The sequence below is a fragment of the Mustela lutreola genome, chromosome 16, assembly GCF_030435805.1.
Source record: "Mustela lutreola isolate mMusLut2 chromosome 16, mMusLut2.pri, whole genome shotgun sequence".
Lineage (NCBI taxonomy): Eukaryota > Metazoa > Chordata > Mammalia > Carnivora > Mustelidae > Mustela > Mustela lutreola.
In genome coordinates this window covers 14,144,563-14,165,146 of record NC_081305.1, presented here as the reverse complement: position 1 = coordinate 14,165,146, position 20,584 = coordinate 14,144,563, and the positions used below count along the sequence as shown (strand labels likewise).

The 20,584-nt window shown below is 39.5% G+C and overlaps 1 protein-coding gene across 1 annotated transcript in view; it reads left to right on the top strand.

The window, feature by feature from the left end:
• Positions 1-1,737: 1,737 nt before the first annotated feature.
• The window catches only part of PMFBP1 (polyamine modulated factor 1 binding protein 1), a 166,712-nt gene continuing 147,865 nt past the window's right edge, over positions 1,738-20,584 (top strand). The window contains exons 1-2 of the mRNA XM_059150761.1: positions 1,738-1,951; positions 2,541-2,709. The gene's annotated coding sequence lies outside the window, so the exon portion shown is untranslated. The remainder of the gene's footprint in view (positions 1,952-2,540; positions 2,710-20,584) is intronic.

Sequence of the window (20,584 nt, the reverse complement as noted above, 5' to 3'; positions counted from 1 at the left end):
CCCATCCTTGTGTTTCACCATTTCCCTTCTCATCTGTGTCCTACTCACACGAGGGTTCTTTCAGTTCCTAGAATATACCTCACTCCTTCTTACCATAGCAACTTTGCTACTTCTGTTCCCTACTGCTGGAATACCCTCATGTCTTCCCAGTTCACTTTCACTTCAGATCTCAACATAATTGTGCAATGGCAGTCATCTAAGTAACTTTCCTCTGATATATGTGTATATTGGTTCAGATATGCCCTCTCCCTATTATACTTACCACTGTTGTGCTTTTAAATTTATTTTTGAAAAATTTTTTTTAAATACCTCTTTTACCTACTGGACTGCAAGCTTTGTGAAGGCAGGTGCTATATCTATTCTTATTTAACATTTTTATTAGTAAGAGTAACACTAACTGCTACACTGATGCTAACACAAAAACCTCAGTAACTTAACAATGTAAGAGTTATTCTTCATACCATAGTCCAGTGTGGGTCAGGCAAGTCTTTTCCAGCTGGATCCCAGAGACGTAGGTTGCACCACTGTCTTCAAAATACTGCCATCCAGGTTTCAATGAAAGGGAAAAATAAGGAATAAGATGGAAGGTTCTATGAGCCAGGCCAGGCATGCCTCACTTCCACCACATTCTCTTGGCCTGAACTCAGTCATAGGCCCTATAAATTACCCAGGAAGAAGAGAAAATGGTTATCAGCAAGCACTCAAGTCTCTGCCACACCACTGTATTTCTTTTTAGTAAAGGACAGTCCTTTACAATAGGAAGTTCTCAACAAGCACAGATTGAATGGATCAACAAATGGATTAACAGACAGACAGAGAATGGATAGATGATTTTGTTGACAATGAGTAGCTCACTGATTCAGCTAGTCTGTAAATTCTTTGAGTGTAGAGACCATATCAGTATTGCCAATCATGGAAGAGAAGTTTGGGGCATGTAGGAGAAGCTCACACAAGAATAAATGATCACCACTACTTGTAGGATTTCAGGGAGGAGATGGACTGCTAGTAGATCATCCAAATAGGGTATGGAATGAAATTGGAAAAGCAACTTAAGTGAATTTGTGAAGGCATAGAATGGGGGAAAAAAGTAGAAGAAATGACAAAGAAATGTCAGCATGTGTGTAGTTAAGAGTAACAAGGAAAGGAATCAATGGAGAAACTAGCAGGAATCATGTCTCTCCTGGCTAGTGTAGCAAAATACTGTGTCTGCCGAATCCCAGACTCCATCGTGTTCTCTTTCAAGGTATTATAGACTTACACCTAGGAATAAGAATGCCTCTTTAGTGAGATTGCACCTTTTCCCTTCCTATTTTAACCCTTAGTGTTTAAAATGCATAAAATGTGCCCAGGAAGTATGTATTTGGCTTGGCCAGAAGTTAGTGCTACGGGAGGCTTTTTGCCCCTGACCACGCAGAATGGTAAACCACACTAGTTCCAGCCCCAGCTGTCAGGCCAGGATTTCTCCCTAGCCCTTCTCCAATCAATACCTAGAGCTGCCTGGTGCCATCGGGAGGGAGCTGTATTTTTTAAAAAAATGAATGAAGTAGAACAGCCAAAATCTTTCCGTTCTTTCTGGTCTTCTCTGCAGCTTTCTGCCCACGGAGAGGGACCACTATGAGAGCTGCAGAGGAGCAGCATGAGGGTGCCGCCCTCCCCTGCCTGGAGAAAGGGCCAGGGTTGCAGAAGTAGCCAGCCCTACATTACGGGCTTCTGAAATGCACTGTCAGAGTTAGTGACAGGGGAGCTGCTCTACCTCTGGGGCTACAGCAGTGCAGTGAGCTTTAGTGGATCAATACTTTAGTCTTGTCATGCTAATTGCTCATTGGTTGACATTCATGATCCTTCCTTGCTCCCTCCCTATGTAAACTCTTTACAGCTGGAACAGCGAGATGCAAAAATCCTGAACCTTCAAAGCCAGCTCCTGCAGAAGAGAGAGGGCCTGGCAGCTGAGGTATGGTGCTCCCTCATTTTTTGCCCCCCTTTAAAAAGCTTCATGTGTGTCTGCATGTGATCGTATGATAGGGAGACGCACGAAGAAATGCCTGGGGTAACTCTTTGCAACACATAAATGATACTACCTTTTCAGAACAAAACAATATCTCTCCCCTTTCACTCTTCCCCCTCCCCCCAAAAAACCCCATAAAACAGAAAAATACACACCCGTTCTATGAGTCTGGTTGCAACCGTTCTTCTGCTTTGGTGAATGTGACACCCTCCACCAGCTCACAATGAACGTGTACCTGCACAGTCCTCTTTGCTCCCAGACTAGGGCATGTCAGACTGAGCTGCCATGTGTGTGTGCTTGTGCATGTGTGTGTGTTTGTATGTGTGATCACGCCTACCATATTGGCTTCCTGTCCCTGGGACATCAGCTCTTCCAGCTAGCTGAGCCTGTCCCCACAACCAGTTGCCACTGAGACCACCCCAATTCCTACCCGGTGAGCTTCAGGCCTGTGCTATGCAGGGTTTTGTTAAGCCGTTTAGTATTAATTGATTTTTTTCCCCATTTTTTTTCTTTCTTTCCCTGGGCGGGTCAATAGCTGGATGCTTCAGGAGCAGAGGATCTATCAACGGCAGACCAAGCCTAGGGAGACGCGGGCAGACCTGGAACGAAACCCAGCCAGCTCCAGCCGCTCCGACAGTATTTGGTGGCCAGAGAGTCGGCAGCAGGAAGCATGAGGCAGGAAATTACCCAATCCTTGAGGTCTGGTAAGTTTCCTCACTTTTGGGAAGTGAGGCAAATGATAACCAAGTCTTTCTTTCCTTACTCAAAAGAGTCAGCAGCATTTTTGCTGATTTCAGTTAATGAGCTAAACATAAAATTGGGACTTCCCCAGCAGAACTGGGAGGCTGGAGGGGTTGTGAGGGAGTTTGCAGGGTAGATGAAGGCTCACCAAACTCTGGTCCTAAGGTGAGCCACTGTGGCCAAGCAGACGTCCTGGGTATTGATCCCTGCCTCCTGATATTGATTTCCTCTTGGGGCCAAGAATGGGGTGGACCTACAGAGGACGAGAGGAGAACTGACACCCCCCCAGAGGCCCAGGCAGCCCTAATCGGTGATAACAGTGTTAAGTGGTCAGCCTGGAGATGAGGTTTTCTCAGATCTATTGATCTGCACTCCCCTGGGACATAAATCCTTCTGAATTTGCTTCCATGATATAAATATTTATAATTAAAATAGCTTAGGAGCCTCTTCCAGGCCCAGGGAGAGTGGCCTATCCCAGGGTGGGTGTGATATCAGTCTCTGCCATCTCTGTACTTTGTACGCTCTTCCCACTCTCATATCTGTTTACTTATCTCTGCTTTCTCTTCTAAACCCTATTTCGCTCATACTCTGAGTGACAGGCACAATGTCTCAGACTATCAGAAGCCAGGAAAAATCTATTCTTTCTGAATGCTGCCTCCAGCTGAGGAGGGAGTGCTGCTCCCCGCAGCCAACGCTACACAGTTTCATGTGCATTCAGGAGCCTGGACTCGGAAAGGAATGGGCTGTTTTGGGGGGAGTAAGAGGAAGACTTCTTTAGTTGTCGCTTTGTTCTTGCTTTCCTTGGGGCAACAGATCGGATCCAGTAACAAACAGCTTTTAACCAATGCCAAGACCCTGTGTTGGCTCACTTGCAGTTAAATCTAGAAGAAAAATTTGAAGGGCCTCATGCTCCTATTTCTCAGCCCCTCATAAATCTAAGCTCACATGAAGTGACCAGAGCATCTCTTACTCATGATAATGGGGGAAAAAAGGATACGGAGGACTTATTTGGAGGCAGAGTCCTTGAAGCCAGCTGGAGAGACCAAGACCATTGACCAAAGCTTTGTCCACTGCAAGGACAACCTTATGTAGGGTGGAAACCATTTGACTTTAATTTTTTTTAAATTTGAGTAGTATGGAAAATGGTTTTCAACGTCATTTGCTGTGCTTCCTAAACCAGTGTCCAGGATACAAATCTGTTCACCCTGAATCCATCATTTGTTTGATATCCAGGGTATAATCTTTTCAGTTCTGGAACTTCCGACTTTCTATCAGATGTCTGTCTTGCTTCAGTGCTTATATTTTGAACTGTGTATCTTTGTGTGTCTGCCCTCAGCAGGTTTCATTAATTTGTAATTGATGCCTATAAAACTGTTTAAGGACTTCTGGATCTTATTCATGTTGAGGAGGTGTGTTGGTGGGTGTGTACGCACTGTGTAGGATGTGGGGAGAATGTATTGGGTTTATTTCTCCTCATTTCTGAATGTTTAGTCACTCCAGTCCATTTGTGTTGAGTTAATAAGTGTATGTCTGTGTATCTCTGCGCAGGTGTCTGTACTTGGAGGGCAATGAGTATAAGCAGGTTAGAGTGGTGTCCCACGCTTCTCTTGCATTTGCATTAACTATATCTTTCCCAAATGCATATTAACCTTTACTCTTTTTTTTATTTTCCTTTTTATTCAGAGATGGTAGTTTCAGAACTCAGATATAGCTCATTTGTCTCTTTTAGCAAATGATTGAGGGTTAGGGACTATTCCAATTGGCAGGCAGGGTCTGTATTTTGGACTCCATTTGGCTTAGATAATTTATACAAAATAAAAGTCTAACAGGTATAATCACAACAGGCTTGACTTGAGAATGTTTCCAAGCATACTTGAGGTTGAAAAATACTTCAAGCTAAAAATGGAAGAATGTTCTGGTTTGTAACTTGTATGCCTCTGTGGTAATGGAGAGAATTGGAATGCAGTTCTCTTTGTTTGATTTATATGGCGACACTCAGAATGTGAAAGGTGTATTTTACTGTAGAAATAAACTTTCAACCTTGACCTAAAGAATAGAAGACTCAGGCCAGTACTTAAATCCTTCCCTGCTAGGTTATAATGAAAAGCATAATTAATAAGAGTAGACTTATTTTTAGGCAGAAAAATGCTGAGATTCGTGTCTTTCTCCCATTGTTTGCAATATTTGTCAACATGTGCTTGCTTGATTCCTCTGAAGCACAAGCTTATTTGGAGAAAGTGATCTAAATTTTAGAACTGAATGCACTCCACTAATTAAATGTGTTTCCATGTGATCTTAGTGCCACTAAATCTAAATAGCACATACATAAATTCATTGCTGTCTTGTGCTACTGTTCCTACAGGTCATATTTGAAAGCTTGTTACCAGCCATAGGGAAATAATTATTATTATGGAATAATCCAATGGCTTAGGATAGCAAGCTTCAGTGTCTTCAATCTTATAAGAATCCAACTCGTATGTTACAGGTATATGTCATATGGTACATCTGCCTTTTATATTTCATATATATAGATATGTTTTTCAATCCCACTTGTCTTAAAGGTTGTATATTCAAATATTTTTAATGCAAGGATAGAAACATTTCACTGTTATTTCTACATTCATAACATAAAATATCATGATATTAATATTTCACTTTTTTTCTTTTCAAAAATGTATGTATTATGTTTCAAGCCTTTCTGAGCATCTTGATGTACTCATTTGACTCTTAGAGCAAACTCATGAAATAAGTTAGAGCAGAGACATTACCACCATTTTACCAATAATAAAATGCACAAGGTGACACAGATATGAGTATCAGACTGGGGTCAATTATCTGAGGATATGGACCCCTGGTCAAGTGCTCTTTCCTAAGTTACCAGCTGCCTCCACTAATATTTGATAAAATTTTAGCTTATTCTGTACTCCCAGCACCTATCACAAGCACTGAAATGTATATAAGGCAAACATTGGTTGATATTAAATGATTGCTAACATTCTGCTTAGGCAAGAAAAAGTAATAAATAAGTATTTCAGGCATCTTTCTTTGGCCTTTATCATACCACAGCTAGCTACAGAGTCTGATGCCATGACAGACCTTTCTTGTTAGACTCAGAATTTCTGCGAGTTATTAATATGTCTAATCAATAGTTTTGCTCCCCAGGAACATGTCCCTATGAAAACACAGTGAGTATTTATTACTCAGTTCACAGAACTGACATGCACATATTTAGTCTTCATACTACCAGTACTTGCTTTTAAAGAAACATAATGTAAAATTTGAAATATCAAGATTAAGTACTTAAAATCAACCATAAACTTTTGATCTTACCGAAATAACCACTGTCCCTTTCCCCAACCTTCTTACTTATTCAGGGGTTCTTAATCTTTTCTGTGTCATGGACCCTATTTCCAGACTGCCATAGCCTTGAAGACTATGGACCTCTCCTCAGAATAATACTTTTGAATGTATGAAATAAAATGTATAGAATTACAAGGAAACCAATTTATACTGAGATTAAGTTATCAAAAGATTAAAATCATTTAATTGATTTCCAATATCACCATATGTGTACTTTTTATTAAAATGTTGATATGGTCTAGTTGTAGATCTATTACTGTAATTTTGGGGTGAATAAGATCCAGTGGGGGAACTACTGCTGTCATTTTAAGGTAGTAATGAATATTAGGGATATTTTGAAATTACCTAAAATATGTAATATGGATATGATATGAAAATAGCTGTGATTTCTGTTGGTGACATTGTCACTGGTATTATTAATACTACTTTAGTGTTTCCTACAGTTATAACTGAAGGAAATACTAAATATGGTTCAATATTAGTGAAAATAAAGATGTGATTTTTTTTTTGGTCTTATCTAAGTTTATAGACCTACTGAACTCTATCCATGGATTTATTAGGAATCAGAGGATGTCAGGTCAAGAACCCCTACTTTAGGGGCGCCTGGGTGGCTCAGTGGGTTAAGCCTCTGCCTTCAGCTCAGGTAATGATCTCAGGGTCCTGGAATCAAGCCCTGCATCAGCTCTCTGCTCAGCAGAAAGCCCAATTCCTCCTCTCTCTCTGCTGCCTCTCTGCCTACTTGTGATCTCTCTCTCTGTGTCAAATGAATAAAAAAAAAAAGAAAAGAAAAGAACCCCTACTTTAGCTACTTTCTACTTGTTTTTCAAAACTCAACTGAAGCATCATCTCTTCTAAACAATTTCACCAGCCTTCCCCCAGGAAGAATAAACTGCCACTTTTCTATGCCTTAAGAGCACCCACAACCTCTCTAACTAACACTTAGCACACCACAGGATTCACATCAATTTACTTCTCTGTCCCTCCTAAAGAGGCCACATTCCTGAGGGCATGGCCCCTGGCTTATTACCACCACCTACCACGAAGTGTAGAACATAGCAGGGGTGCACTAGATATTAAAAAGGAGGAGGAAGGAAAATTCAAAGACAATGTATTGGGTTTATATATCACATATATAAACCCATATATGACAGAAAATTAAAATTAATTGAAAATTAAAGTCAGTAGGTTGAATGTTTGCTTGGGCCAGATTTTCCATCAGTGACACCTTTATATCCCAAGCAGTAAAGATGGCCATAGGGACCCTGTTCTACTTCCCTTTTAGTGCAACTCTTGATTTATAGCTTCCTAAAAAATAACAATCCTATATTAAGAATATAATAATGATAACATCCTAGTTTCAGACCCATTTTTTAGCATTTCGTTAGTACAGACAAGGGAAAGTCAGGATGGGCATGAAGATAGAGGGCTTTCTTCACATCCTGAGATTTTAGGGCTTTCTCAGTCAAATGTAAAAAGCCAGGAAAAATGTTTTTTATTTTAAGGCACAGATACAAATGTATAAATTCCCCCTAAAAGTCTATGTATTTGAAAATGATTATGAAAATTTCCTTGAAACCTAGAGCATTAGTAATAAAAGCCTCTTAAGTCCTCAACACAAATGCTTTGTGTAGAATAAGCATAGATGTTTATACATAGAAAGGTACACTTTCAGACATGCACTCAACTTCTTAATATTAATGTCACATAAAAATCAGAATTTATTCATGCATATTGACACAATTTTGTATGCATCTCTTGCTTTCCCATAATAAATAGTTGCTATTTCTACCCAAATGAATGGGTATTCACATATCACTGTGAGGCTGCATATTTCTTGGGTCCAAGTTGATTTTTATCAACAATGGACTTGTTTATTACAGGAGGAAGAAGATAGAGATCAAAATGAAGATAAAATTGGAAGACAATTTATAGCCATTTTTATTACCTAGTCTTCCATTCAATATTCTTGTGCATGAGCACGTGTTGTACCTGAGTCATTGGTTAACAGTTCAATGGCTTTCAATACCCCTCTACAGAATATCTTGTTGAAATATACTAGCCAACCACAAATTTAGATTACAAAATTTAATCTGATTTAATATAAAGTACTAAGATCTTATCTTGGGTAAAGCTTATTTCACCCCATCATTTAATAAGACACTGATCCATGTGCATTCCACGTATCCTACAAGTGGTATCTTATCAGGGTCAGCAGTGAGTGTCTATGGAACAGACACCTAAATATCCTGTGGACCTGACCCTTGTTTCAGTATTCACTTACCTTCACCCACTGAAGCAGAAAGTTGAAAAAGCAGTATTGAGTCCTCCATTCTTAAAGAGAGTGTTGGTAGAGCAAAGAAGAAAGACTGGCCAATGACTATGATGATAGATAGGGAGAAGTAGCTTGCATTGGAACTGTGGGTCAAAGAACTGATCTCAAAGCATCAATCCCTATTTGAGCCTCCTCACCTTTTGAAAGGAATTCCCCACAAAGCCTTAATTGATATTCTCGTCACTAGCTTTCCAAAGGTCCATTGTTTATAGCATGCTTTTTTACCTGTTACATACCAGCTTCTCCCTGATTTTATCATTCTTCTCTTTTGTTATTATTATTGTGCTCTCCTGCTTTCCTTACTTTTTGGAAACATCTTATATTTTTAGTTCACTGTTGCTCCAAATTTATTGATTTGGTATATAACCCTTAAGTTCTTCAGAAGGGAAGTCTACATAAATCTAAAAGGTGAGGAATATTTTTAGCAGACAGACAAATGAATCCAGATACACATAAAAAAAACTTAGGCCAGGGGCGCCTGGGTGGCTCAGTGGGTGAAAGCCTCTGCCTTCCGCTCAGGTCATGATCCCAGGGTCTGGGATCCAGCCCCACCTCGGGCTCTCTGCTCGGCAGGGAGCCTGCATCCCCCTCCCACCTGCCTGCCTCTCTGCCTACTTGTAATCTCTGTCTGTCAAATAAATAAATAAAGATCTTAAAAAAAAAAATAGGCTAGACTTACTTTGCAAATAAATATAGGCATTCATAGTTGATGTGATTATGTTAGAATTACAGCAAGAATTTAATATTTATAATCACCCTTAGTTTATGCAACACAGTAGATATCTTTCCTAGGCAGAAATGAAAGTATGGTTCTGGAAACACAATTCAAACAAGCAGAACAGGAAAGACAGCTTAAATACTATACCATATAACAAAAAAACTTCCATTAAAAAAAAAAAAAGGACCTAGGCCAAGAGATTGTTAACAGAATCGTATCTTGAGATAAAGAGATTGCATAAAGCAATTTGCTTAGGAATTTGACAATCAATAGAGATTATTTTCAATAATCCTCACTTTAAAGATTTGAATATTTCAAGTATTTTCAAAACAGAAAAAAACGTGTTCTTAGTAATTATCAACTATTAAAATGTAACCTCTGTGCCTAATAATATAATGACTCAAATGCAAAGGGAGAAGAACTGAAAGGATGTAGGGGATAATGGAGCCAAGAGCAGGAGGCAGCTTTAGGGATGGATAAAGGACAAATCATTCCAGACAAATGTGATCACTCTTTTAAATCGCATTACGAGATTAATGGATGAAGGGAATGCACTAGAGGTAATATATATGGGTTTTACTAAAGCATTTGATACACTGCTCCATGAATTTCCACTTGCAAAATTAATTCAAATTGGGTAGAATATGTGCATGGTCACATAGATTGAAAATTGGCTGAAGGACCATAAACAAGGAGTAATGACAAATGGTGGGCCCTCACATTTAGGTGGGAGACAGTGTCCAGTGCATCTCTGAGGACTGATGCCCACTTTGGCATAATATAACCACCTCACTAATGGTCCTGAGAAGGGGAAGGAAATGACAGAATTCACAGATTTTGACATAGGAAGTATCATAAACCAAGACACAATTAGAGCACGAAAATAAATAAATAAATAAAAATAAAGAGTAAAGTCAAATAGGGGTGATACTTAACCTCTTTTCCTGACTTAATAAAGGATTGCTAAGAAAATAGTTATACACAATTTTCATTTTCATTGTTAAAATGCTGATTGGGGAAAGTGTATTTCCTGTCATTAAATAGGATAGTCCTTTATTCAGTGAGAATCTGAAATCCATTCTCCTGTGTTCTCCAAATTTTAATTCATCTAAAGAATTCTTAGAAATGTTGAAGGAGCAGGGAGCCTCAGTGGTGCTGGTAAATTCCGACATTGCAGTAAGCAAGGCTCAGGTCATTATATCAGGGTTGTGGGATCAAACCCCACGGGCGAGCTCTGTGCTCAGTGCCTGGTCTGCTTGAAATTTTCTGCCTCTGGCCCTCCCCCCACTCACGCACACAAAGGCACATGCACTCTCTCCTACTCACAAACAAATAAATAAAATCTTTAAAAAAAAAAAAGAAAGAAAGAAATGGTGAAGGGATAAAAGAGGTAGATTTCTAAAGAAAGAACTTAGTTATGTTGACTTACGTGCCTAAGCATTGGAACATTAGTAATTTTCCCAAATATGTGATAAGTACAGGGAAAATAATCACCTTGAAAAAAACTTCAACTTATTATAAGATTCTTTCTGACATAAATGTTCCCAAGTACCTCCTTGATAACTGTCAGGACAATCTTTTTTTTTTTTTTTTTTTAATATTTTATTTGACAGACAAGAGATCACAAGTAGGCAGAGAGGCAGGCCGAGAGAGAGGAGGAAGCAGGCTCCCTGCTGAGCAGAGAGCTCGAGGCGGGCCTCGATCCCAGGACCCTGAGATCATGACCTGAGCCGAAGGCAGAGGCTTAACCCACTGAGCCACCCAGGTGCCCCAATTGTCAGGACAATCTTATTGTTGTTTCTGATGTTGTTGTTGGAATTAAAACCATATAAAATGTCATCGTTTAGTAGCAGAATAAAATCATACAAAGTGAACTGAATAAAATTTGATTTTCCTTTTATGGAGAGCAGGGTCTTAATTATAATTAAAACCCTTTTATGTTTACCATTTCATCAAATCCTCTTGGCCACCCCAGAAGGGAGGTATTATAATCTTCAATTTACTGATGTGGAAACTGAGGCCCAGAGAGGATAAATGACTTGTCTAAGGCAATGCCATTAACAAATAACAGAGTCACTACCAAAGCCTCAGTTTTATGGACAGCTAATCTTGCAGTCTTTCTACCAAAAAGCAGTTTCCCATGTTTATGCCATGGAAGAGACTATCTCAGAAATCATATACCAGGGTATATGGTGACTTTAACTATTCATCCTGTGAAAAATCACATCATATGATGAAAATGACCAAGCATGGAATCTGGGACATGAAAGTCACTTAATAATGTGTAGCTCCTTTTATTTGCTTTTTACCCTACTTACAGTGTCTTCATCCAGCAAGCAGTTATCAAACACCTAGTGAGGGTGGGCACTGTCGGGCTGTGCATATCTTAATTCTTCTTCTTAGCCAACTTAATTCTTCCTCTGAAGCTCAGGTCTCCCAAGTGAGGCCAAAAGTTCCATGAGAGAAGACGTCTGTCTGTCCATTCACTGCAGTGTCCCCAATATCTGGCCCATAATGAGGGAGACTTCCTGAGCTAGAGAGAAAACATCCTGCCTCACCTTTCTGAAGTTCCCCTGAACTTTGGTCAGGCTCACATGTCTGCATAGCTTCATCATGTACCATGAAGTAAAATGGCCCATGACCCCCAGCCCATACTGAAAGACAAGTCTTGGGTAGGAGATTGAGGAAGCTGGACTACGAATGCACCTGTGAAGTTGTTTTTATTTCTCTTCTGCCATATCATCTCTGTGGCCTTTATCGCCAAGTCTGACAAGTTAATCACCAGCAGTTGGCTACTGGAACACCCTTTGCTGAAGGGTGGAGACAGACATTACGCTTCTGTACCCATTGTTCAGCCTCTCCACAGAAACCTCTGTTGAGGAGTAACAACAGCCCACTTTGCAGCTTCTGGACAGTCTGCTTTCCTGCAAATTTGGAAGGAGAATAGAGTATTATAGAAAGCTTGGCGTTCATTTGATAAATAGACCAATTGTAAGGACAGGTCAAGGGGTATGTAGCTTAGGTAGTAATGCACAACATGGATGTCCCCATGCTTAAAAGACTGTGGCCAGGATAAGGGCCTAACCAGGGCCACCCTGTCTAGCTGTGTACATGACTGTCACATCCCCACATCCACTCAGTTACTGCCCTTAACCCAACCCTGCCTGAAAATGTATTACATCACAGATATTTCCACATACAATTGAATTAGTTATATTATATTCAAAAAGAATACCTTTGTCATTCCCAACACTCTTCTTCCACATTAGGCTTATTGCAGTTGGGGGAGTGCACCTGAAGTCTTCATTGAGGTGTCAGGCATAATTTAGCACTAGGAAATGAATTATGGGATTGCCCTTTAGGAAAAGGCTGAAAGCTCAGCCCTGCCTGTCAAATAGGTCCCTGCCTTATAGCGAACTCTGCAGGTGAATGAATCAGTATTTGGCATATCAGCATTTCATAGAGCCTCCATGCTAATGTCTTTTTTAAATGAAACCGAGAAAGCTGTTAACCTCAGTTAGCCGAGTGTCCCCTCTGTGACCGGGATAAATCATCAATGTAGAGGCTGAGAACTCTGTTCTCACTGCTTTGGGGAATGAGAGCCAGGGCTGTTGAGAAGCTGATGAAAGGAGCCTCTGGATCTCAGAAAACTAAGTAAAAAGTCTTTCTCCCTTAAAATGAGAAAGAAATATTACTTCTCCTTACCTCCTGATTTAGTTATTCTAAAAGGATTTTTTAATACTTTGATTCAATTAGATAGCATATCCTTACTTAGCTTTTTTCCAAACCTTTGATCTCTTCTTCAGTGAAGTCCCCCCAAAATATTGATATTTCATTATAGTATATATGCATATCTATATAGATAAATATATATAAAAATAACACAAAATAATATATAATTTTATAATAGCATAAGAATATATTAATATATTAAGTATGTATATTAACTCCTGGACTCTCTCACAACTGAAAATCTAGTCTTAACTGCCAGAGTTGCTATGGTCAGCTGCCTATTCCCTCCTATTTTGACTATTCTATACTACTTCTTGAATATTTTCCCAGAGTTCAGATTCAAACATCCATACACAATCCTCCCATCAATCCTGTGAAGCCATTAGTTCTGTTTTTACATTTGAAAAAGCTGGGGTGCAGGGAAGTTAACAGATCAAACCCAGAACTTCTGTTATTAACTGCTTTGCAACCAATAGTGGCCAGATGAATTGCCAGAATTCTCTTTAACAAGCCAGTGCAAATAAAAGGTTCATGACATAGGCTTTCAGGCCCCTTTTTGCCCTGAGGCCTCCTGACTGCTTTCTCCTCCAGATGTCCCAAAGGGAAGGCTGTTTGATTACTACATGCATCTTCAACCCTTAATATTTACAGTCAACTGTACAATTGCTTTTATTAGTTGCAGCGTGTATGTTATTCTCATTTTCACTTTTCCTCCCTGACTTGTATCTGAATTAGAAGAAGGAAAGATGCCTAAAATTAAGTAAGGCCTGTGACATTGAGTGTTCAAGAGGAGCATGGGCCAAGATGCTAGAAGGATTCTCAATCAGCAAGAAAACAACATCGGTTAAGTGGACTGCAAGATTTTCAGAACACTGATGATTCATGATAAATTACACTCTAAAATTTCTTACATCCTAGGTAAAAAAAGTTAAAAACATAAATTGTAAACATGGCAATAGAATGCCCGCAGTATTTAATGTTAGGGTTGGAAAGGAAGCTTGCTTCTTTGCTCCTACCAGTCTTTGGCAGGAGGGAGAAGGGATCAGAGTGGGAAGGAAACTGGCTTGTATTGACAAGTTCAGTAATTGATGGGATATGAGATACAAAAGTTTGAGGTGCACCGTAAGATACAACTTTGTCATTTTACTTCCAGAAGTTCATTAAAAAAAAGAAGAAGAAGAAGAAGAAGAAGTAAATCCAATGAATCACTTAAGAAGCAGTTAGTAAAAGTTTATTGTTGCACACATCAAAAAGACTGTTTGTAAACCAGGAGCACTCAAACTAAAACATGGAATGAGGCTCAGAGGTATATTGTTATAGAGCAACTTGTATAGTAGAAAGGCAGGGAGTGTTTATTCTTTACGTGATTGGTTACAATATTAGAATTTTCTTAAATGAAAGGGAATTGGTCAATGATTACCTCATATCAATTTGGGGGACCTTTTTAAGTTTTACTTATGATTTTTAGAGGCATAAGTAAGAAGTGGTGCTGGTTAAGTTAACCTCACTTTTCTTTGCCAAATAAACTAAATTGAGCTTTTCTTGTAAAGCTCACTGGTTTTGTCTGCTCAGGGTATTTTCAAATTTGGTTGGTCTTTGTGTTTGATTTTGACAGCTCCCCTCTTCTGGTCATGGTCTCTGAGGGCAGTAGCATTACTTCCGGTTGCCACTGTTGATGTAGTCCGCTCAGGTCTAGGAATCACTTACTTATCCATCAGAACAGTTGCCAGGCTGGAGGGACTTGCAGTCTTCATTGTTTAAGCAATTATTGTTGATTTCATGCAGTTGCCTGATCCTTATGCATACCACTTAGTATGCAAGAGGCTGCCAAAAGATACTTAAAACGCTAGAAAGTATACAACTCACTAGCAAGAATAATATGATGTCTATAAGGAGAGCAATAACCAAGGACTGGAAAGTTCCTCAGAGAAGATTCCTGAGAGCCAAGTTTTAACCAACAAAACCGGTCCATGAGGTGTCACTTATTTGGAAAAAAAATTTTTTTTCTAAGAGATTTTATTTATTTATTTGACAGAGAGAGATCACAAGTAGGCATACAGAGGCGGTGGGGGGGGGGGGAAGCAGGCTCCCTGCTGAGCGGAGAGCATGATGTGGGGCTTGATCCCAGGACCCTGAGATCATGACCTGAGCATGAGGCTTAACACTCGTAGCCACCCAGGCGCCCTGATGAAAAATTTTTATCTGGTCTTTCAGATCCTTTAGATTTGGGGTAATAATGCATAATATGTCAACATAAAAATAACATTTTTTTCTCCAATTATAGAACATGCACCTCCTTGTTGAGCAATCAGGACATCTGGGACCCTCCTATTTTTTTTAAATTTTTTATTTTTTATTAACATATAATGTATTATTAGCCCCAGGGGTACAGGTGTGAATCGCCAGGTTTACACACTTCACAGCACTCACCATAGCACATACCTTCCCCAATGTCCATAACCCCATCACCCTCTCCCTCCCCTCCTCCCCGCCACCCCTGGCAACCCTAAGTTTGTTTTGTGAGGTTAAGAGTCTCTTCTGGTTTGTGGGGACTCTCCTATTTTAGAGTGCCACTGAAAATAAACTACTTATTCAGTTTGTACTGTTTGAAGAACATTTAGGGCATCATTAAAGCTTTTCTCAATGGTTGCAGAAATATTAACAGGTGATTTTTCTAACTCATTAACTCCCAATTGAGGAAAAAACATTCCAACAAACATAAGAAAACCAGAGCTTTTTTGAACAGTAGGATTTGGAAACTCACAGGAAGCTTGTTACTTCATATATATATCATTTTAAATTTAAAATCTGGCTAGCGTTCGAGGAGTCATATTTAGTCCTTTGGGTACGAGATTATCCTAAACCACAGTATCCATAACATTTCAGTGGGAAAGCTTTGTATATCTTATTACCACAGAGGATGAATAACCCAATAATATTAAGAGAGTTATGGTGGATCCCTTGACCCACCAATTAGGTGGGCATCATGATTATTCCTTGCCATGCATGAAGCAGGAGCACATTCCCATCTTGAATGGCTGTGGTTTACATTTAGATAGGAACAAAAAACTTTCCTATGAATTTCATTTAGCAGTCCATGTATCATATCATGGATGATAAATGATTGATTTCTTTTTCCACCGGTGCCCTGAATATTGGTCTATCCAATAAGTGAAACTGTTATTTGCTTTACATTATGAGATTATGGAGGCATTGCATTTCCCTACTTATTTTTCACTGAACCAATATACAAGTTCAATCATTTACTTGATGATATAATTAAGGGTATTGTTATCATTATCTAATTTTAATTCTGTATTAATATATGTAGAAGTCCACTCTTCCTCATCTAAATCAAATACAGAGTGAGTCTGAACAATCCCGCAGATGAGGTCTAGTACAATTTTCTATGCATAGTGACAGGTTGCCAGCAATTAAGTTTACAGTGGTCATGAGCCAGGGCTTGGCTCTCAGGCTTCTTCCCAATGCCATATTAATTGGCCATAAGTATTAGTTGAGTGGCCAAGGGAAGAATACCAGACCTTTTCATAAAGCCATTTTCCTTAATCAGTCAATCTAGGAATGTATAGCAGCTGCATCTAATATTAATTGGGTGTCTTCCTGAGCATTTATTTTTTTTTAAAGATTTTATTTATTTATTTGACAGAGAGAAATCACAAGTAGATGGAGAGGCAGGCAGAGAGAGAGAGAGAGGGCAGCAGGCTCCCTGCCGAGCAGAGAGCCCGATGCGGGACTCGATCCCAGGACCCTGAGATCATGACCTGAGCCAAAGGCAGCGGCCTAACCCACTGAGCCACCCAGGCGCCCCTTCCTGAGCATTTAAATGGCTAAGTAGCTTGGATGCCTGGGTGGCTATGTTGGTTAAGCGTCCAACTCTTGACTTTGGCTCAGGTAGTGATCTCAGAGTGTGAGATCCAGCCCCAACTCAGCTCCACATTGGGCATGGAACCTGCTTGGGACTCTCTCTCTCTCTCTCCCTCTCCCTCTACCCCTCCCAGCTCCCCCCCCCCACCACTCATGTGCACTCTCTCTTAAAAAATGGCTAGACAACCAAAAATAATTTTGGTTAGTAAAAGAAGTTATTTGTTGGATGTTGGACTTTAGTGAGTGTTCAGTCTAGGTGAGGAAAATTCCCAGCATAAAGAGAACCATAAGTTTAAACATTTTTTAAATTGACATATAATGTATTATTTACCCCAGAGGTACAGGTCTGTGAATCATCAGGCCTACACATTTCACAGCACTCACCATAGCACATACCCTCCCCAATGTCCATAACCCCACCACCCTCTCCCTACTGCCCCACCCCCCAGCAACCCTCAGTTTGCTTCATGAGATTAAGAGTCTCTTATGGTTTGTCCCTCTCCCAATCCCATTTTGTTTCATTTTTTCCCTCCCTAGCTCCCATGACCTCCTGCCCTGCCTCTCAAATCCCTCATATCAGAGAGATCATATGATAATTGTCCTTTTCTGATTGGACAGATTGACTGATTGACTTATTTCACTTAGCATAATACCCTCTAGTTCCATCCTCGTCTTTGCAAAGGGCAAGATTTCTTTTCTTTTGATGGCTGCATAATATTCCATTGTGTATGTCGCTCTCGGCCCGCAAGAACGACCCGCAGACGAGGTGAGCGGCAAACTTCTTTTATTACTAATGCTAATGTACTAATGCTAATGGCGGCCGCGCCGCGCCAAGCACTTACAGCAGTATTTATCCACGAAGTTCACCCGTTCTCACCCCCCTATTTGGCCAATCATAACGCCGTGCACGCAGTGTCCTTGTGGACCCTTATGTAACCATACAGGACTCTATTGTTCTCTAGCGGTGATCATGCGTTTATCTCTTGGCTCCTGGTGCTGTGTGCGTCAGCCACGAGCGCACCCACATCCTCCTAAACCAATCATTCTCAGTTCCTCAATCTTCAGGCACTCCCGTCTACGTGACTCCTTGCATCTGCTGGATGGCTCTCCACAGTGTATATATACCACATCTTCTTTATCCATTCATCTGTTGATGGACATCTAAGTTCTTTCCATAGTTTGGCTATTATGGACATTGCTGCTATAAACATTCAGGTGCACATGTCCCTTTGGATCACTACATTTATATCTTCAGGGTAAATACCCAGTACTGTGATTGCTGGGTCGTAGGGTAGCTTTATTTTCAACTTTTTGAGAAACCTCCATGCTGTTTTCCAGAGTGGCTGCACCAGCTTGCATTCCCACCAACAGTATAGGAAGGTTCCCCTTAAGTTTAAACATTTTGAGTTAGTTTGCAAGACACTAATCACAAAACAATTGTTCTAAAATTAAGTCTTGAAAATACATAGGAATTCTGCATATGTTGTTTCATGATGTTGGACAGAAGTTGTCTATATCATGCTATCATCTACTTCAGGGAAAGACTTCTCCCTGGAAATCTTTAATTTTAAGTCAGCTGCAGGTTGGCAAGCCAAAAAGTTTGGGGAGCTCTCTCTTTTTTTTTTTAATTTAATTTCTTTTCAGTGTAACAGAATTCATTGTTTATGCACCACACCCAGTGCTCCATGTAATACATGCCCTCCATAATACCCACCACCAGGCTTGGGGAGCTCTCTTTAAATGAGAAACATGGATCCAAGTTTCAATACCCTATAATTTAGTTGCTGTGTAAAAAATGAAAAGAACTTATGATAGCCCTTTCCATCAAGTTTCAAGTGCCATTTTTCTCTGATGTTCCTTCCAGAATACCCAGTCTCCATGTTCCAATATATGGGATACATCAAGCTATTGCAAATAAGTTTTTGAATATTGTGTTAGTGTTTTAGAGCATTTAGTCAGGTCAGAATTTATAAAGGCAAAATATGCATGGGATTCTATCTTAAATGCCATAGGTTACCCAGTGATGATTTCATAAGGTGTCAATTTATGTTTCCCAAAAGGTGTTGATCTTAAAATCCTAAGAGGATAGTGAAGGATAACACTGTAAGCCTCGCTAATCATGTGATTTCGGTCAGTTTTGCCATTTTCAACTTCTGAGTACCATTGGTATGTTCAACCTTCCCTGAAGACTGAGGATGATAGGAACAATGATAGTGCCACAATATTTGAATAACCTTGTTTAATTGCTTTATAACCTGTTCAGTAAGTTAATCCTTTAATCACTTGAAACTTCATCTGGAACTCCTCATACTAGGAAAATGTGTTCTAATAATTTCTTTGCCACAGTAGCTACAACAGCTTTCCAACAGGGGCAAGCTTCTACCCATCTAGAAAACAAATATACCGTTATAAATACATATTGATAACTCATAGAAAGAAGCAATTGAATGAAGTCCAATTGTAAATGTGCCAATGGTCTGATGGTAGGGGAGAAACGCCTCAAGCTACTTTAATAATTTTAGCTGGGTTATATGATTGACAGGTTAAACATTGACTATAAATCTGTCGTGACAATTTAGGACAATCACTCCACCAAAATTTTTTCATAATTTGTGCCATTTTATCAATTCCATCATGGGTAGTTGTGTGAAGTACTCATAAGAGTGGCAATTTGAGAGATTCAGGAAGTGTCAGAAGACCATTTGGACTTTCTCAGAATCTGTTGTTGTTAAATTTACATCTTTCTTGGTGCCGTTTTTGTTTTTCAGTGTTTGACACAATTTTTATATGTTACACAAGTTGTCTTAAGTAACCATATTTGGATCTATCTCACAAAACTCATTTAAAGTACAGAATTTGGTTAGATTAGGAATTTCTTGAGTAACAGCCTTAGCATAAACATCAGCCAAGAACATCTTTTCCTTGATACTCAGAGTCTAATCAGCAGGTATGAACTTCGATTTTGCTTATAGCTATTTGTGAAAATAATAACAGCAGAGAGATCAGCAATCTGAGGTCTATTTCTTATGGGCATACCATTTGATATTAAAAATCTCATTTCTAGAGCATGCCAAATGCAGAGACCACTCCAAAAAACATGCCTGCTCTCTGTGTAAATATTTGCAGTTTTTCCTTTTGCTAGTTCACATGCTTGAATGAGGAGAAATAATTCTGCTGGTTAGGCTGAGTTAAACTGAGAAAAGACTCTTCTTTATAATTATACATATTGTGTAGTTACAGCATACCCACCTTGATATTTCCCTTCAGAATTTTGACTTAAGAACCATTAACATACCATACTAAGTCCAGATTTGGAGTTTCTTATACATCTAATCTAGGAGTCAGATCTTGAAAGACCAATTCAGCATAGTTGTGAGCTTCTCCTTTGTTAGGTAAGGGTAAAGGGTAGTAGGGTTTAAGAATTTGCAGCAAAGAATATGCAGATCTGAAGGAGACAGGAGTAGAATGTCATGCTACTCGAGTAACAGAATTGCTGAGTATATTCGCTGTTTAGCAAACTCTATAGCATGAAGAACTTTCAGATAGAATACACTTCCTTGAATAAGTTCTAAATAGGATTCTACAATTTTAGCAGCTATAATAACTACCCTTAAACCATTTGGTTATGCCCTGCCTACCATGTCCAAATATAAACCATAATAAGTTAAAGGACTTCGCCCCCCCCCCCCATGTTCTTGTGTAAGGATTCCCAGTGCCTGCCTATTACATTCATAAACAAAGAGTGTCAAAAGTATAATCAAGAAGCCTCAAAGCAGGAGGATTTTGTAAGGCTTGTTTGGTTCCAGTAAAG